At 40.9% G+C, this 17,773-nt stretch overlaps 1 protein-coding gene across 5 annotated transcripts in view; it reads right to left on the bottom strand.

The window, feature by feature from the left end:
* Positions 1 to 17,773, bottom strand: part of Adam23 (ADAM metallopeptidase domain 23) — a 145,037-nt gene that overhangs the window by 114,010 nt on the left and 13,254 nt on the right. The window lies entirely within an intron of this gene.

Here is a 17,773-nt window from a genome sequence, read left to right as displayed (position 1 = left end):
AGAAGAAGAAGAAGAAGAAGAAGAAGAAGAAGAAGAAGAAGAAGAAGAAGACGACAAGGATATAGGCAAAGGCCTAATGCAGAGGGAACACCAAAGAAGAGGTAAAGTGCTTCTTGCCTGGTAGCTGGCAGCCAACTTAAACATCCTCTAAAGACTTTATATTCCCAGTCCCCATCCCGTTGCCATTCCAGGCTCCTCGCAGCCCTCTCTTCTATTATTATTTATTAAATGCTCCCCCAATCCTTCAAAGGCATCCCAGTCATCCTCCATCACACATACCCTCAGAAAGAACTCTGGTCCTCAGAGCACAGGAACACTTTATTCCCCCTCTGTCTGGCGGGATGTTTGCATCCTTCCACTCCCTCCATGGAGTGAGCACCACGACACATGTCACAGGTGATTGTAGATTAATGATCTTTCCCCCCAAACTGTCCAACTCTTCAAATAACTCATCAAACATGTATTGCCAAGGCCATTATCTTGCCACAGTCATAAAAACACCATCAATAAAGCTATGGTTTTTACTTCAGTCAATGCACAACTGCTGGTTACTCAATAAACTCAGTAAACAGAATTTTAAAGGCAATTAACACATACTAAATTTCAAATACAAACCAATAAGTGCTTCTTGCTACCCTAACACCATCAGCTGCCATTTCAAGATCCAAACCAAACAGAATAAGGTCACCAAGCTTGTCCGACATTCCTACATCTAAACATAAAAACAAGAAACATCTGTCTTGTCAAGTGTGATCTCTCTCAACTGCAGTAGACCATCCATATACCCAAAACAAACTGCATAATCTTTACATGAATTCATTTTGTATCCCACACCATCAATTTTTGCTTGAAGACATTTATACAGATGAATAAATAAGAGATTTTTCAGCTATGGTTTTCAAAAGCTTTCTTTTTTATCTAAAATTTATTTCCTGAGAATATAAGTACTTAAGCATATTTTCCTCATAAAAATATTATATAACAGGGAACTGTTTGTTCACTTGTGGCAACTTAGCTTAACCAGTCTGATCCATAAAACCTCCTAATAAGCTTCCTTATAAAGTCTAAGAACCTGATATCGAACCAGGGAAAGCTTCTTGTCTAGCAAATAAGCAACGAAACAAATGCAAACACCAAGAGGACCCTTTGGGAAATAGGGTAGGCTACTGGTAAACACGGCACGTCTGTTTTGTGCAACTGCTTGGACTTACACAATTTGATTACGGCTGAATTTATCGCAAGTCAACATGACAAGCTTCAATGTGGCAGAATCCAAGGCAATATTTAGCAAATGGCACCGGGTTTGCCCTCTGCCCTTCCAGGAAGTTCACTGCAGAAGCGCTAAGAAGAAGCCTAACAGGTAAAGATGGCAGCCACCAGAAGACATGGCCCCAGGGAACTCAGTGCCAAGGCTGAGCCACAGTCTGGGGGTAACCACACCCAGGACAGCAGCCATGGAAAGGCATCTCTGACAAAGTGCTATTTGAATAAAATTTCAAAAGTTAAATAAAGACTCCACGTATAAGGAGAACAAAAATTGTATTTTCAAAAACAGGATCAGATAAATGTGGAAATAGAGAACGCTTTTCAGTTTTTAAAAAGTGTGTGCCCTGTAGGCAAGTAACTTGCAGAGTAAATGTCAAAGGACCTGGAAAGGTGACCTGCCCACTGGAAGGCTTTGTATGACACTCTCAGTGACATATGGTAACAAATGTGCATGTGGGGCCAAGATGGCCACCTTTCCTTCAAATGCTCATTCCTAGCATTCACTCAGCAGCATCAAGTTCACACCACCACCATCATCACCACCATCATCATCGTTGTCATCATCATCACCATCCTCATCGCCATCACCCTCCATATGCATGAACTCATTACTGTCCTCTCTGGAACCACTGAGGTTCAGCCACACCAGCAACAACACAGCCTGTTTTCCACAGGGGTTTAAAAAAAAAAATCTAGTTCATTATCTTTATCAATGCAGGTGTTTTAACATTTTAACTTACTTCATTTTTAACAGGCAGGCTGCACATTTTTCTATAAAATAAGATTTCTTCTATATACTGATCTTCTTTGCTCATATTATCCAAAACAAAACAAAACAAAACAAAAAAACCCTGTGAATTCACTTAATAGAGCTGCATCCATTTTAAATGATGTCATTTTCTTGCACCCGGTGCATCTTCCCACTGTTCTTCACAATGCCCCGGTACACACACACAGCACGGATTCTGCATTCGGCCACGGCTGGCGGGGGCTTCTTTCTCCATCCTCCCGTTATCCCTGTGCTGCCCTTGACACCACATATAAACAGACTTTAATTTCTGAAATCAGCTATGGCATTCATTTTATGAGATTTTTGTTAACAAAATTATATAGTTTTAAGGTGTTTTTTTTTTATTTGAAATATTCAATATAATGAAGCCAAGTGAGTCCTTCATACTCTGTGCACGTCTACTTATGCATGTCTTTTTATCTTTGAGGCAGGTTGGTTTGTTTGTTTTTGTTTGTTTTTCTGAGACAAGGTTTTTCTGTGTAGCCTTGCCTGTCCTAGAACTCTGAGATCTGCTGGTTTCTGCCTCCCAAGTGCCGGTCGAAGTCATGTGCCACCATGCCTGGCTTTGAGACAGGTTCTTAAGCAGTCAGGCTAAACTCAAATTCACCAAGTAACTGAGGCTGGCCGGAATTCCTGCCACTGCAGGATAAATCATACATTTTTATTTACACACATAAATACATACATGCACACACACACACACACACACATATATATATGTATGGTTTTATACACACACACACACANACAGACAGACACACACACACACACACACACACACACACACACACACATCCCAAGTAATAGGAAATTAGCCGAATAGCAGAAATGAGTAGGGTTTTGTGTAATTCAGCACAGCCCTTCTGAGTGCTCTAACAAGTGTTTGGAATTGGCAAGATGCTACACACGGCTGAAAATACAACGGCCGCCTCCAGCATTGTTCCTCGCTTTTGAAGGAGGAATGGAGCGATGGGGTTTGTATAAAATGAGATCCTCAGACTACTTCAGAGAAGGGTTGGTGAACCCCACAGGAGGTCAGTTGTTTTCCCTTTCAGGACGTGTGTTAAACAGCCTGGTTTTATAAGTATGCTCTCTGTAACGGCACTGGAGGAGGACACAGAGTTTTATAGCCAAGAAGCATCATTTCAGAGGAGCGAGCGCATTGCTGGGCTGGGAATTAGCACCCTGAAGGACTGGAGACAGCTGTTGCCGCAGCACTTTGGTACTTTGCTTTTGACTAAGAATCTGGCCCAGGGAAATTGCAGGCACTCCATAAACAAAAACAACTAAAAGCAATTATACACACAACCCGCCTTTGCTGAGAGACAATTCAGGAGTCTGAGAGTACTCTTTTGTTCGTCTGGCCTTTTTCTTCCTTTCTTTCTTTTTTGTCTAGTAGACGACATCTAATGCTACCATATTAAGCAACTTTAAAAGCCTGTCCCCATCCTAGGCCAGGTGCAGTTGTAAGCTTTACCGTCACACAATGCTGTGGTCTAACCCTGGCAGCTTGGATCAGGCACACAGCGTATGCTGAAGAGGCACAGTGTTGAGATTTATATTCACAGACAGTTAATAGATATAAAAATGAAATGAATCACCTATAAAATATATATACCTATATGTAAATATATAGAGATAAATATATATATATATATATATATATATATATATATATATATATATACTACCTATAAAAATTTAAAACGGTCATTTGAGCACATACATATTTGACATGAAACCGTGTCTCACACAGTATTCTCTGCCTTTGTGGGAGTTGAGCTCTCTGTACTGTGCCTATCACTAGAACTAAAATGGGAAAATAGAAAGTCTACGCTTTCCCACTTACAAAACCTGATTTCAGAACTCGGTGAAAATTGAGAAAGCTGCAGCAGAAAGCCTGTTGTTGTCAGTCTCCACGTGTCTTAGGTGTGATGCTCCACTCCATCCATGCAGCTATGGAAGCAGAGGACAATCGGAAGTGGTTTTCTCTTAAGTATATTGTTCTTTATGGAGACATTCCTTCAAGTAACAGAGGAGACATTAAGGGTGACTTATTTGGGCTGTAGAGACGGCTCTGCTGTTAGAGACTTGTTGTTCTTACAGAGGACTTGAGTTCAGTCCCCAGACCCTCATCAGTCAGCTCACAGCCCTCGGTGGTAACCCCAACTCCTGGGATTCAATGTCCCCTTCTGACTTCCTCGGGCCTTGCTCTTGTGTGCACAAAATACACTGAGACACACGAACACAGACATAATTTTAAAATCGAAATAATTGGAACTGGCATCCTCAGCCCCTTCTTGTGTCTCAATCATCTCAAACCACCATCATATTTACCCAGAATGCACCAAAAGTAGGCAGGAAACATGTTCTTACTACTTCTCATATAAGGGAGAAAAAAATTTTTTTAAAGAGATAGAAGATTAAGGGACATTTCTGTCCAAGGTCACACATCAGAGGAGTGCAAAGTATTCGCTTCAGATTAGTGAAAAATGCCAAGTACATGTCAGAAGTCCTTAAATCTTCAAGCTTCAATAGTTCCTAGTCATTAAAATATAAATAACAATAGCTTACCACAAGGATATGTATGAGGATTAAATTAGACCATAATGTAACAGAAACTTAGAAAAGCTTGGTCACATAGAAAAGGCTTAATAATTTAAAAAAGAGTAACATGGACTGAGAACGGAGAGGGGGGGAAAAAGACTGTATTATTAACATTTTAGAAAGGGTACAAATGCCAGCTACCTCAAAATTCCCTCCCACTCTATCTGGTTACCTTCTAGCAAATTCCAATGTGCATTTATATTTGGCAAAATTTGAAAATGTTGTATTTTTATTACTCACTACCATTACAGATTATGATTTGACCTTGTTCAAGTGCTGTGTCTTTGAAACAATATGAATCATTTTCCTGAGAAGAGAAACAGCTGCAAACGGATCACGAAGGCAGTTTTGCAAATTAAGGTAATTTGCTGAACAATTCCTGCCAAGGTACACTTAAATAGGTAGTCCGTGGAAGAGAATATCATCACGTGCTCTTCTTCTATTGTGTTCTAATGCACAGTATTATGAGGTAGCCCATTAACAAGTTGGAAGAGGCAATCTACCATGGATGAGCTATTGCAGAAAATGTAAGGTTATAGGAAAATTAAGATTCACATTTAAGAAGATGACCATCTGGGACATGAAATGAAAAACAACTGCGTATAAAATATAATGTACCAATTAAATAATAACAAAAAATTATCTGTCATCAAGGGGAAATATGAGCAAGATTAATCATCAGATGTGGAGTGTGGACAAGCATAATAGAATTTAAAGAGGGAGAGTCCTGAAGATAGAAATAAGTGACAATAGCTTATCGAGGAGTCTCAGCAAGTAGAATCACGTCACTCCAGCATTTAATAGGATGAAATTATCAAGGGTTTCTAATGCTTGCTAACAAACAGATGCATCAGAAACATGCTTTTAAAGCAAAACACAGAGTATACTGGGGTATTAAAATGCAATTTAGATTGTGGTGAGAATCAAAATTGACAATGTATCAAAAAGCATTTCATGACATCAATAGATGTGATAAACGTATATAAACCCAAAAATGCTAATGTATTTTGATAAGCAATCTATCTCTAGCAGAAACTAGGAAGCTGAAGCCATGTCCTTATTGCCTCCTTTTGTTTTACAGAAACGAGACCAATACATGGGCCAAGCACACTCCACTCACGGGCCACAGATCAGCATCTCCCGGTAAAAGAAGCGGGTCACGGCTTGACTTTGGTCTCTATGCCAACCTCACCAAGAAATGGCGTCTGAAAGAAACATGGCCAGTATTCAATTACTGATGTGATGACACAGAGAAAGGGAACCATGGCCTTATATATATCCATGAAACTTCTGGCCAACCTTCTGCAAGCACTCCTTTCCAAATCAGCCAACTATAAAGAGACCCCAGTTTTACCCACTTCTCTGTTCTTACCGTCCTCCAACCTGAGGTATTCTGAAAGGCTGATACAGAAAACAGGAGAACAAAAGAGGAAAAAGAAGCAACAGACAGTGATAATCCAAACAAACATCCCAATAAACAAGAACTATGATTCATGAGCGCTGAAACTTTCTTTGCAATCTCTAAAGGGGAGTCAAAGACGGGAAGGTACATGTAATATTATGAGGGAAAAGGGACCATGAAAAATTACTCCTTTAGGGCAATCCAGCCAGCCTTTTAGGGCTCTGTGACTACATCAGTGGCAAAGACTCTTTGGACATGTATATTAAATATCTTCAACACCCTAATCTTTGGTAATTACTCTCTTCTGTGTATTCAACTTACAGTGCCAACAAAACAGACAAATTCACAAGCCTCCAGAGCGATTTTATTCCGAGTTGAGTAAAGCATCACTAATATCGCCACAGCTGTATGCTTAGGCTTTCCTGTAGTGCGTGAAAGACGAGTAAGAATCCAACTATGACGACAGTTGCCATGGAAGCAGTTTCTTTCTGCTGGCTTCCTGAATGGTAACATTTAATTTGAGGCATTAATCTAGTAGCTCAGGTATGTATGACCCACCTTCTTCCTTCTCCTCATAAGTTCCTAAATCACATAATGGTACAACTCCAAATAGGGCCTCTCACTCCAACTCTTTTGTCCCAAAGTAAGAATACCACCTGTCTCTCTAGCCAGAATTCTAAATACCCACTAATAATTTCAATGAAAGAAAAAGAGTAGTGAGTCTGGAGGTATTGTTTAATGGTAGAGCATTTTTTTGTGAATGCATGAAGCCCTAGGTTCAGTACCCAGCCCCTGAAGGAGAAGATGAAGGAAGAGAAGGACGAGGAGAGGAAGGAAAATAAGGAGGAGGGAAATGAAGGGCAAAGGGAGTAGGGAGAACAAGATACAAGCTTTGAAAAGAAAATAGATTGTGCTTCATGCTTACTGTCTGTGACTTGATACCATTTTTTCAGGATTGCTTATGTAACGGGAGTGCCATCGTGAAAACTAGCCTGCTAAAGACAGAACCCCATAACAACCCAGCCTGCTGCTCCACTCCTTGAAATGGTGGCTACGACTCAGTAAGCTCCTTTCAACTTCAGCATCTCTCTGGGACAAAAGGCTCTCTAACTCACGTTAGCCACATGAGGATTAGTTAAGAGTTCATCTGAGATGCAAAATGAGAATCAGGGTTCAGTAATTACACACTTCACCTGAGCACTATTACATCTGGCAAACCATAGATGATAGAGTGTGGATCCAAATATTCATTTCTAGTTCTCCCTCATGAAGAAAACACTAAAGACAAGTATCTAAGAGGGGACTAAACAGATGTGTCTCCCCAGCCAGTTAGAGAAGTCACTTTTCCCGGTACCCCTTGCTTGTGACTCCACCATTCCTCCCAATGACTCTGACCAGATCTCCACACACTTCTTGTTTCTATTTGCATGTATTTCCCAAGCTTTGCCTAGGGGACTGCTCCAAGTTCATCTGAACTGTGCAACTATTTACCTACAGTGTGCCTAAGATGCCTTGACAAGATTCATGCCACAAGCTGCCTATCACTGAGGTACAGCTTCTCTTTTTCTCTACGGGAGCTCACATAGATTATGAAGTTCCCTGGACTATCTGGGTTTGGCTATAGCCGCTTCTGTCCTTTGCTCTGACTCTGACCTTGTCTACAATTACCAATGTGTTTCTTTCTGCCCCTTTGGATGGCAAGAGTAACTTTCAAACTAGACCTGCCAAAGATGGATTTCCCCATTTTACAAAAGCTACAGGTGTCAATACACTCCTCAAATCACCCCAAGGCCTGTTTCCTGTCAAAGAGGCTCAGGAGTATCTTATTTAAAGTTTTAACTTATGCACATACCTAGCAATTGAGAATTCCAGGCAGAAGCAGCAGCTACCCGTGGAAGCCCTAACACAGAAATGTTGCATATGTCAAAGAAGAGCAGAAAGCCCAATTCCAGCGGAAGGAGTGAAGGAGAACAGCTGAGGCAGTGAAGTTTGGGAAGTAATGAGGGTCAGGTGTGTAGGAACCCACACACAAGGCGAGATTACTCCCTTGTGCTTTGAATGAAATAAAGTCGCAAAGTCAGGTCTTCAGTTTTAATACTTCACTCAAGGGTATGGTGTTAACAATAGACTCAAGAAGTCAGGTGACAAGAAAGGAAGCAAAGGGTCCAAAGGGAGGTTGCGGCAATAATCCAGGTAGGAGCGTCAGTGGGTTGGACCTGGGTGGGCAGTGGAGTTGATCAGAAGTCATCGGGTTCTGGTAGCCATCAATGGACGCTGCTCACAGGATTGATATGAGTTATGAGTGACACAAAGGACACTGAGAGCCACACAGCATTTGTTCTGAGGAATCAAAGGGAGCAGGAAACGCTTTGAGTTAGGGAAGAAGATGGGCACTCAGGACCTCGTCATCCATTGCACATCTGTTATGTGTATTAGGTATTCTAGCGGAGAAGCAGAGAGGACAACTGGAAACAAGGCCCCCTGCTTTGCTGTTAAGAAAAGGTAAACCTTTAGTGAATGTTTACTAAGGGACTAAGAAAACTAAGAAGTAATGAACAAATAAGTCAATGATCCAGCATATGAATTCATGAACAACTCAATGAACCTTCCAATAAAAAGAACTCGTGGGGGGAGGGGGAAGATAAGGAGTACACTAATTGGTTATCAAATTCCAAATGCTCAGCCCTAAAAATGGATACATTCAAGTCTCATTATATGGACTAAGCAGAATATACTTAGATATTTAGAAATATAGACACACAGACACACCAATAATTAAAGATAAAAAGGCCCAGGAATTTGAAAGAGAGTAAGGTGGGGTAGACACACAGGAGAGGTTGGTGAGAAGACAGGAAGGAGGAAATGATGGTCATTACCTTATATTCTCAAACAATGTATTATGAAAAATTACTTGGGTGTGATGCAGCTATGGCAGGAATTAAGAACACTCCGTGCTCTTGCAGGGGACTCAGGATCCCAGCATCCTTAGGACAGCCCGTAGCCATCTAAAACTCCAGGTCCAGAGCATCCTCTGACCTCTGGGGGCACCAGGTATACACGTGGTGTTCAGATGGCATACATGCAGGCAAAACACTCAAACACATAAAAATAAAAATAAGTAACTTTTTTTTGTAAGGTCTGAGGAAAGAAAGAAATTCAGCAAAAAATATACTCTGTGACAGAACTAGGAGTTAAGTCAAAAGCAAAAAAAAAAAAGTCAAATGGGGGAGAACCTACAAAAATCAACAGAAAGCAACTCTACTCAGGGGCTTAAAAATCAACATTTTCAAGCATACTAGTGAAATGCCGTCATTTTTTTTTTTTTTTTTTTTTTTTTTTTGAGACAGGGTTTCTCTGTGTAGCCCTGGCTGTCCTGGAACTCACTTTGTAGACTAGGCTGGCCTCGAACTTAGAANNCCGCCTGCCTCTGCCTCCCAAGTGCTGGGATTAAAGGCGTGCGCCACCACGCCTGGCTTGGAAGTGTCGTCTTGTAACCCCAGAGCTGGTACAAACTGTAACATTTGCTCCTACAAAAGGAGAATCTTCCTTTCGAAAAATGTCTCCCTAAGCACAGCTTGTTACAAACCACAGAGGTCAATGTTCGTGGCTGCTCAGTGTTCTCAAGGAATAATAAAATGTTACCTCTGCATTATTGAAAGTGCATCTTCATAGTTTAGAAGATATGCTATCATTACTCTCAAATTTGTCACTTACAATCGGCCATGCATTATCATGGACGGACTTGTGGGATTTTGAATGTCATCCTTAACAGATTTTGTTTCACCATCTATAGCTTCTATCTCAAAGACCTGTACTTAGGCTGGAGAAATGAAGATAGATTTTGCATCCTACTAAATAATGTCATTTTCTAATGGTCTTTTACTAATTTAGTTTAGTCACCAAGGTTTGTATTGTGGGGGCTGGTGAGATTTCTCAGTGGGGAAGTCTGAGTTCAACCTCCTAATCCACAGTGGAGGGAGACTTGTCCTCTGACCTCTGATCTCTACTTGTCTATGTGTCTGTCTTTCTCCCTCCCCACTCCTCTGTCTGTCTCTGTCTGTCTCTGTCTGTCTCTGTCTCTGTCTCTGTCTCTCTGTCTCTGTCTCTGTCTCTCTCTCTCTCTCTCTCTCTCTCTCTCTCTCTCATGCGTGCATGCATGCACTAGCTCACTGGCACTAATAACACAAAGTTTGTATTGATAAATCTAGGAGCAAAAAAGCCTCCAGACCACTGTACAAAGCTCTTCTTCCTGCATCCATTCCCAGGGCTGGTACTTAAGACTGCAAATGAAAGCAAGGGGATTTTGCGTGAATATTTCTTTTTAAACCACAATGATTCAAGATAGTTAATAATGCCAATAAACAAGGCAAAAATTAGGTAATTTTTCAATTTTTTATTATTTTTATTTCTAGTTATTTCAAGTGGTTTTTATTACCTGAGATAAGCAAATAACTACTTGGGGTGATATTTAGTTAGTAATGATTGGAGAGGGCACAATGCTATCAATATTTGATAAATAACAAAAAAAACTACTTAGAGGTTTTCTAAAAGTAGGCTTATAATAATTGTAATACTTTTTTCTTACACACACACAAAAGGAAAATACCATTTAAATGAAGACTTTACAGCATATTCCTTCTCCCTCCTTTTTAAGTGAACACTAAATTAGTCCGTTCCCTACAAAGTCCAAAACGTACAGATTCTATAGGTTTACAGGACTCTGGCCAGGCTTCTCATCGTCAACCTCCTGACACCTTGAGCTGAAAGTCTCTTTGGTAGGGAATGGAGTGGGTACCTACAAACCCAGCCTCCACCCACAAAAGACCAGCACCTGATCTTCAGCGTGGGACAACTTAAAAGCACCTCTTGGCATTGCCCGAACTACCCTTAGTTAACAACCCCTACTTCATATATGCAGGGGCTATGTGAATTTCGATTCTTCTAGATACACTGCCTTTACACAGATTCCTTTAACCTTATCTTCAAAGTCTGTTTGCAACCATCAACAAATAAATTCCAAATAAAACAGGAAGTGACTGCAAAACAAAGACAACATTTAGGCTCTTTCCACAGGTAGAGGAAGCCACCTGAGAAGCAGGATTTTAAAATTTTTATACCCATAGAGATTCCTCTAAATTAAAGTACAGGTTTAAATCTGTCAAACGAGCTCACACACATCCTTCAAAAAATAATAAAGAAAGCAATAATGCAACTATGTGCACAGTCCAAAATTTCGATCTTTTTTAGAGGATGCTTAAAATTACTTTCTTTCCTCCCGAAGTGACAGCTTCTTATTATCTTTTGAAATGTCATTTGGTGACTCAAAAGAAAACAACTGTAATTTAAACAGCTAGAAATGAGAGCGAACAGAGTCATAATGGAGCCTGCGTTCCGAGGTTACTAAGCTGTCTTTCCACAATTGAGGCAATATCCTTGCGGTGGATGAAACTCCCTGGTCCCTAAATGTCATTTGTTTGATGGTGGCCCCCACATTTCTATCCGACTCCGACCTGTCTCTGACATGATAGCTAAGTCACTCACAAAGGTGACCAGCAATCCTTGGAGGACAGTGTGTGTGTGTGGGGGGGGGGGTACCCTATCCTCTTGCTTCTGAACTTCCTTCACAGATTCCCTAGGGGAAAAGCCCACCAGGCATTTGCAGACTTCTGGGTTAGTTTTATATGCCTGCTCTGTTGAATGTCTATAAAAATTTCAGCTACAAACAACATAAATTGTTATCTAACACTTCTGGACATCCGAAAGTCCAAATCCAAGACTATCGCAAAGGTGTTAGTGACCATGGTTCCTTCTTGGTTTCCGTCATCCCAGGAACCACCACCCTCCTGGGCTCAAGGGTCCCTCCAAGCAAATGCATCCACAGTCACATCCTCTTCTATCGGTCTGCCCCACGTGGGCCTCAGTGCTCTAATGAGGCCACCCAGATGATCCATACGCATTCTAGTCCATTCCAAAACCATCTGTTTCATTATACCTGTCTCCTTTCTCATGGAAGGTGCCATATTCACAGATTCTAGAGATACAGATGTGGAACTCTGTTGAAGAGAGACTTCTTCTACATACCAAAGCTCCTTTCCTGTCCCAGCCCAATCACCCACCAGGAGGCGGGATGCTCCATCTCTAAATGTGTCTACCGATTTATCTGTCAGGCTACACTGGTTTTGGCCCTGTACAGCTGTGAGCAAGCACCAACCGGTCTACATCCACTCGTGCCCCTATAGCTGCCCATCCTGAATAGGACTGCCAGATGACCTTTTTAAAATATGAACCAGGTAATAATACTACCTTCTTTCCCTTTTAAAACACTTTAATATGTTCCTAACATAATGAGAAAGAAATCCTAACAAGACCTTTGTCCTCTGGCCTCTGGCCCTTTCTTACCTTGAGCAAAGAACACAGCAGGAAGTATGAAACACTTTTCCTCCACAAAATGTCTCTCTGTCCTTCACTATCAACCTTCCAAGGCCTTGCACATCGAGCTTGCACTCCTGGCAACCCTTCATGGAGGGATAATTTGTTCCAGCTGCTCTCCCAGGGTCTCCAAGTTCATCTCACTCCAGAGGCCAAAGACTGCAACTTGACACATAGTTCTGAAACTAAATCCCTTCTAGATCATTTTAGGTGTATAAAGCTTGCTAAAATCACACACACAAAAAAAAAAATTAGGAAAGAAAGCATGTCAGAAGTGAGAGTCGAGAGTTGGGGAAGAAAGAAGAGCACGTTAGTGAAACACTTTCACCTTTCCTGGAGGCAGAGAAAAGATAATCTCAGGCTGATGGGTATCTAAAAATAGGCCAGAGATAAATTATTAAATGTGATAAGAACTAAAAACAGAAATTCACCAGCCTTTGAAGAACGCTAGGAAAGAGACTTGCAGTTCATTTTGTGCCCCTATGAACTCTGAATTCTTAGACCACGTTGGGAAACTTGTAAACGTAACCATGAATTTCGCATGGCATATTTATGTCAACTTCACACGCAGGAATGTGCATTCTCATATACATCTGTGGTTAGGTTTTCACCTATTAGAATGCACCTTTGTCCTGGAGTCCCAACATGGCTCTTTGGAATTCTATCACCAGAAACCAAGACACAGAAATGCCTTGCTAGGGACTTCACGCTAAGTCAGGGGTGCAACACGATCCAGCTAGCAGTGTTTCTATTGAAAACCACTCCTTAGGCTTGCCTCTGCTTTATTTTTCAAAAACTCCCTCCTTTTTGAATCACTTTACCCCACTCACTCCTGAAGCCGGCTACTCTCCTCCATCTCCTCGGCCCTACAAGTCGGTGTGGGTCCATGCATGGGTACACTTAAGTCGTGGATGTATGTGGAAGTTAAAGGCATGGAACACCTTCCTCGATGTTCTCCACCCAATGTTTTGAAACGAGCTGTCTCACAGAACCTGCAGCTCACTGGTTCACCGAGACTAGCTGGCCAAAGGGCACTTGGGATCTACCCATCTCCGTGTCCCAGACATGAGCCACCATAACCAGCTTTTCTTTATGGGGGTGACTATAGATCCGAACTCACGTCCTCAAGCTTGCTCAGCAGACACTTTGCTGCAATGAGCCTTTTTCCCACTCTGCCTTGTTCCATCCTCAGATAAACATCCATAATCGGTTACTCCTATTCTTTGTCTAACACCCCAGTTTCAGATGGCAGCTACTCCCCAACTAGAACCAACCCTGGCAATAATGACTGACCCTTAACTTTACAGCACATAGCCCTTTGTGGAGGACATTCCACAGAACTTTAGCTGGGAGTGTTGTATTGAATGAACTCTCCCATGTCAAAATGAAATAACACATAGCAATTCAAGTCACTAAATCCAACACATCTTTTCAGCAACCTCCCGGGTTTATCTAAAATAACTAAAGGATTCCAAAATCTAACTCAACCTTCTTGGGCTTAAAAATGACAAAATTTAAATCCAGATAAATAACTTATCCAAAATTGGCAACCTACCAACCAGTCATTCTCCCCATAGTCTGATGTTCTTTTAAAAGAAACTTGAGACAAAACATACAAAATTATTACAAATTATCTTTATTATTATTATTAAAATAACAAAGGCCCTATATCGAAACTCATAACCAACATGACACTGAATAGTAAAGACTAAGTTCAGAAAGAAATTGAAGGTGTCGATTTATGCCACTTCTATTCAACATGGTTTCTAAGCATGAAAAAAGAAATGAAGGTACCCAAAGGCGATGTGAAAACCATCTGTCCATACATGACATGAACTCATATACAGAAAACCCTATGGTCTACAAAAAAAAAAAAAAGAAATCTAAGAATAGTAAATGAATTCAGAAAATTTGCAGAGTACAACATCACACTCAGGATTCAATGTGAAGGGCTGAGGGTGTAGATCACTGCCACAAAATAATGTCTGATTTCCACATATTAGCAATAAAGAATCTGGAAATTAAATTAACCAAATAATCCCGCTCACAATAAAATAAAGAGGAATATAGCTATTAAAGATGCAAAAGATTTATCTTTGAAACCACAAAACTACATAAAAGAAACCTAAAGCCACAAATATATGGGTACTCATCAGGGTTCATGGGTTTAAAAACTCAACAGAAAAAAACAAAAACATGCAATGCTACTCTGAGCAATCAATAGAGTGATCCAAGACCAGAAATAGAAAAATCCATCCTAAAGTTTATAATGGAATCTCAATGAACCCCAAATAACCAAACCTATCTTGTAAAAGAACAAAGAACAGAGGCTGCAGGTATAGCTTAATGATAGAGCATGTGCTTATCATGTGTGCGTCTCTTGAGTTCATCTGACAGCTACTGACAAAGGTGTGATGATCAAAGCATGGTTCTGGCATAGAGGAAAGCAGGAAGACCAACAGAGTAGATTATAAAGCCTCAAGCAAATAGAGGCAGATGGTCTTCAGCAAGGATACCAAGGCAGTTTCAAAGAAAAAAAGATGGTCTTTTCAATACATGATACTGGGGAACTGGATATCCACATGAAGGGAGGGAGGGAGGGAGGGAGGGAGGGAGGGAGGGAGGGGCGGAGAGTTGGAACCTGACCTCGCATGACCCAGAAAAGTTCAATCAATGTCCACAGAGGATCTACACCCTACATCTAAGTCCTAAATAACAAACCTTCCAGGAGGAAGCATGGGAGCAGAAAAACAGACATGAGGAGAAAGCCTCGTAACACAGGGCTTGGTGATGACTTCGTAAATATGACACTAAAAGCATGGGCATCAAAAGAAAAACTAAATGAGACATCATAAGAAATGATAAACAAACTTTCATACATTAAACATCACTGTCAGCCTGGTAGCACAGGTCCATAATCCTAGCTATGTGCAAGAGGCTAAGGCAGGGAGGTGTCCAGTTTGAGGCCAACCTGGGCTACAGAGTGAGTTCAAGGGGAACTGGGCAACTTCCCGTCTTGTCCCGAAATAAAAAGGAGAAAGGGAGATGGTAGAGCCCTTGTCTGTTATGCCGTAGAGCCCATTCCCCAGTGACAGGGAACAGGAATACCAACGGAATGGAAGAGTCCACATAGGATGGGGAAAAAACACTGCAAATCAAGAGATTGGAGATTTATACTCAGAATGTGTGAAGACTCTCTAACAGCTCAACAACAGAAAACAAACAGAATGGGGGAAAGATTGAATAGGCAACTTCTCCAGAGAAAACACCTTAGTCATCACTGAGAGTATCAAATAGTACTCAACCTTAGCAACACTGAGGCCATAGCAAGGAAGCCGTGAGGACTTACCACGTGACACTCTGAGGACCATCCATGTTAAAAAGCTGGAGACAGCAAGTATTAGCAAGGCTATGCAGTACTGGTGAGAATGTGACACTGGGTCTTTGCTATGAAACAATTAGACAGTGACTTGTCCTCTCTGCCCATGAAGCCCAAAGGTTGCATAATAACTATTTCCATAAGAGCCCTACCCCCCAAAAAAATCCTGTGAAGACTCCTGACCTCACTGCAGAGTTTCCCATTTTGGACCCTAGATACCAAGAAGAAAGTGTCCCTTTCTATGAAACTAAAACTCTTCATTGCACCACAGAACAGCCCCTCCCTTGGCTGAACCCAGAAGCATCATCTTTTCCTGTGGTAAGAAAATAGTCTGGACAAGTCTCTGACCCACCCGTGCATTTCTGAAAAGAGACCCATGCGCTTTAATGTGTGACCATGTTAGCGAATGTACTGAAATGATGTGTTTGTCTTCTATTGCTAACAGTTAAAAAAAAAAAAAAACTCACTTTAATTGCATGGTCTAGGATTTTAAGCTAGGAAAATAAAAACTTTTTATTAAAATGTGAATTAATCCAAGTACATAAGCTAGCTATTTTAGTTTATTATTTTATTTTATTTTTTTTTAATTTAAACAGAATTAAATTACGTTGAATTAATTTCTGTGAGAAAATGAATTCTATAAGGTATAGCTTATTATAGTTCAAATCACTTGTAGACCTGGTATTTAAATCATATTCATTGTTCTAAGTTTTATGTTCAAAGATATAAAGCACTTGTATCCACCCAACTGTAATAGTAACAGCCTAAGTTTCCTTGGTGACCACAGCATTGTGTTTAGAAGGGTGGAAACCACTCTGAGAAGATGAGAAGCTCTTCTTGGAGGTTATTTTTTAGTTGAATAATCCAAATAGGAATTTAGCAGGATCATTTTGTCTGGTGCATGGAGAAATGACAAGGGACAAGAGAAGGGGACAAGAACAGAAAAGCAGCTGATGGGACAGTGTAAGGGAGAGGTGATGGTGCACTAAACCAGCTGGGCAGCAGCAGAGAGAAGTGATCAGCTTCTGAATGGGCATCGAGACTTGATGCCTTAGTGATGCTGTAGGAGAAAGAGTGGGAGAAGGCTCGTAGCCTGAGCAGCTATCTGGAAGATGATGTTCCCATTACCCACATGGGAGGAACGTGGGAGGGCGGGCTGGGAAAGGCGATGTTAGGATTAAACGCTCCATTTTGAACAGGGAAAGCCTGGGTTGTCTATCATACGTCAGATCAGAGACAAAAGCTAACAGTCTTCAAAACTATGGCGAGACTAGCCTTCTAGAAAGGTCCACAACCCCTGACACCACACAGCCAGCAAGTCAGGGTAGCTCATAAACAGCTGACACGTTAAGGTGCAGAAACATCCCAGGGGAATCCGCAAACTGCGGAAAACTTAAATGAAAAGACAAACTTAAAATTTCTGGTAGGCAGATCTTTAGACTTTAATTATGTATAAAGAAATTATTTTCTAAAATAGAAGACAGATTTAGAGGTAATTGCAAAGAGAATGTGAGGAGCAGGATACTTTATGAATATACTGCTCAAGCAACAATATTAAATGCTTCAGTAGGTCTTGAAAGGATAAACGCCACTCAAATATAAGAATAAATAAAACGAACACAATATATACTAGATTAATTGTAAGGGAAAGGAATAATGATTAACCATTTCCGGAAACAATTTTACACACCATTAAGAAACAAAAACCAATACAATGGCATCATTTGAATGTCCCACTGGTTCTGAAGGGGGACAAGCGGACGGCAGTCACACAGCCCAACAGAGATGAATGCGACTAACTGTTGTATGGACGTTCTGCAGAGATGAAAGGCCACTGTGTCACACAGGACAGCCTACAGCAATTAGCAAAGTAATTAGTGAGAACTCACCACAAAGCCCT

The sequence above is a fragment of the Mus pahari genome, chromosome 5 (assembly GCF_900095145.1).
Source record: "Mus pahari chromosome 5, PAHARI_EIJ_v1.1, whole genome shotgun sequence".
NCBI classification, from domain to species: Eukaryota; Metazoa; Chordata; class Mammalia; order Rodentia; family Muridae; genus Mus; species Mus pahari.
Note: the sequence above shows the minus strand (reverse complement) of the source record. Positions and strands in the feature narration are given on the sequence as shown.